Below are 2,802 nucleotides of genomic sequence, written 5' to 3'. Positions count from 1 at the left end.
ACACTCGCTTCATGTGCACGCATGTCCTGTTCATGCGCACACCTGCCTTTCGCACATGCGCCTGGCCTCAAAAATGTCCCTAAATAGGACAACATAGAGAAATCGCCCTCCCGTGATTTCCGCTACCGGTTTGGGCAAACCGTTCCGAACTGGATGAATACCACTTCTGATGGTGACTGGATCTAACACTCTTTTCTAAGTGTTCCCATACAACAAAGAGAAGGAAATATTTTGTTTCCCCTCTCTTTCTGGAAGAAAAAGCCTTTTTCCCCAGGCTAACTCATCCAAAGAGAAAGTTATTAAAATTTCCACTTCTGAATTGCTTTAATAATACTAGCATTTAGTGGGAAGTCTAAGAATAACAATTCGAAATGCATATTAAATGTTTGTGTCTGTGTGTTTGTGTGCGTTGTATTACAGCTTTTAAATTAAACCATGATTTCTACCCATCAATTTTGAGGATATATTTTTATTTAAGCAGAGGAGTGTCTATGCCACACGGAGTCATATCGGTAGACACATGAGGTGAGCCGGCCAGCCAATTTTCGGGCCTTCTGGGCCCACTGGAAGAAGGGAAACAGACTGTTTCCAGCCTCCAGAGGGCCTTGGGGGGGAGGCTGTTTTCGCCCTCCCCAGGCTCCTAGAAAGACTCTGGAGCATGGGGAGAGCAAAAAATGGGCCTTCTGGTCCCACCGGAAGTCGGCAAATGGGCCGTTTCCGGCCTCCAGAGGGCCTCTAGGGAGATGGGGAAGGCCGTCCTAGAGCCTAGGGTGGTGAAAAACGGACCTACTGGGCCCACTGTGTCATTGCGTGCCAAAAGCGGGGGAAGTGCGGGGGGTCACGTACACATGCACGGGGGCGGAACACATAGAATTATGGGTGTGGGCACGTGTGCGCATGATCCCCCCCCCGCGCTTCCCTTGCTTTTGGCACGCGATGGCAAAAAGGTTAGCCATCACTGGTCTATGCTAAAGGAGAGTTTTTCAATCCTGTAATGATGACTGACCGAGAAACTTTAATTTCTTGGTTTCAGGTTTTTTTTTAGACTTGAGTTCAGTAGGAAAGCCCTTGGCACATGTTCACTGTTCAATAGTTTGTTTAACAAGTGACAACGAGAACTGGCTTGCTTTTTGATGCTTTACTGATAACAGGAGGTGAATGTATAGCATTTTAAAATGCCTGCCTTTGAAGTATCTACAATAGATTGGAAACTATTCAAATAAGTGGGATGAATGCTGAATACGCTTCCTGTCAAGCTGTCCCCCAATTTGCACATTTTATAAGAAAATGGTAATACAAAATATAGATCCTTAAGGGGGAAAAAAGTTCTGTAAAACATTCGTGTAAAATAGCTGTGTTTATCCAAGCTGTGTTTTTTCAACATCTGAATGGGATTACAGTATTTTATTCATTTATTTATTTGTATTGCTGTTTCAAAAAGGGCTCGTCCGGGATTTGAACCCGGGACCTCTCGCACCCTAAGCGAGAATCATACCCCTAGACCAACGAGCCAGCTGACATTAAAAAAAGTTTTCATACAACTCTCTACTGTACATTAAATAATCACTATGTGCCACGTTGGGATGTAGAATAAGCATTCTGTAGGTAGGAGATAGTTACACCACCTAGTGGTATAAAAGCATTATTGCGTAGGATTATTTTTTTTTCTCTCCCATTCATCATTCAAAATTACATGATTGTAATTTAAAGTAATTTTGTTTAAATTGTTTACTTTTGGGACATACTCCTTACAATTTCTAAATTCCATGACTCCAAATGTCCTTCTTTCTCTACTCATTAAACTAAATTTTGCTTAATGCATTGTAAGCCGCCCTGAGTCTCCGGAGAAGGGCGGCATATAAATCAAATTTAAAAAAAATAATAAAATAAAAAATAAAGATATATGGGTTATTTCTGCAATTGGAGAGCAACAGTGTTGCCAGTCCTTGCTGCTTATTATTGCTTTCACTTGACCAAATAGAATTCTTTATAGAATAGAATAGAATTCTTTATTGGCCAAGTGTGATTGGACACACAAGGAATTTGTCTTTGGTGTGTATGCTCTCAGTGTACATAAGGAAAATAAAATACATTCATCAAGAATAAAAAGATACGACATTTAGTGAAAGTCAAGGTTACTAATAAGCTATCAAATCGTACTAGGAAACAAATAAAAACAATATAATTGAAAGACATAAGCAACGTGGTTATAGTAATAAGTAGGAAGAGACAGATACTAGTAAGGAAGAGAAGAAGAATAGTAATTCAGTTTTAGTAAATTATTTGACAGTGTTGAGGGAATTATTTGTTTAGCAGAGCGAGGGCATTCGGGAAAAAACTGTCCTTGTGTCTAGTTGTTCTGGTGCGCAGTGCTCTATAGCGTCGTTTTGAGGGTAGAAGTTGAAACAATTTATGTCCAGGATGTGAGGGGTCTGTAGATATTTTCTCAGCCCTCTTTTTGATTCATGCAGTATACAAGTCCTCAATGGAAGACGGGTTGGTAGCAATTGTTTACCTTATCCTTTCTTTGGTTCTATCTATCTCCCTGTGTCCATTTACAAGATATGCATACGTTCAAGGTGTGCTTGCAAAACTTGCTAGAATTAGCTAACTGTTCTTGAGATTTGCATATCTCTCTCTCTGTCTCTCTCAGTCTCTCTCTTTGTCTCTCTGTCTCCCACAACCCACCTCCTTCCACTTATGACTGTATGACTGTAATTGTGTTGCTTGTATCCTTACGATTTATATTGATATTGTTTCCTGATCACTTATTTGTACCCTATGACTATCATTAAGTGTTGA

At 40.4% G+C, this 2,802-nt stretch overlaps 1 non-coding gene across 1 annotated transcript; it reads right to left on the bottom strand.

Moving 5' to 3' along the window:
• Positions 1-1,440: 1,440 nt before the first annotated feature.
• Positions 1,441-1,512, bottom strand: TRNAP-AGG (transfer RNA proline (anticodon AGG)). Its single transcript has one exon. It is a non-coding gene; the product is annotated as a tRNA-Pro (tRNA).
• Between the last annotated feature and the right edge of the window lie 1,290 nt (positions 1,513-2,802).

This window comes from Pantherophis guttatus, chromosome 4 (assembly GCF_059756535.1).
Source record: "Pantherophis guttatus breed Tessera chromosome 4, ASM5975653v1, whole genome shotgun sequence".
NCBI lineage: Eukaryota > Metazoa > Chordata > Lepidosauria > Squamata > Colubridae > Pantherophis > Pantherophis guttatus.
This window is presented reverse-complemented; position numbering and strand designations above follow the sequence as displayed.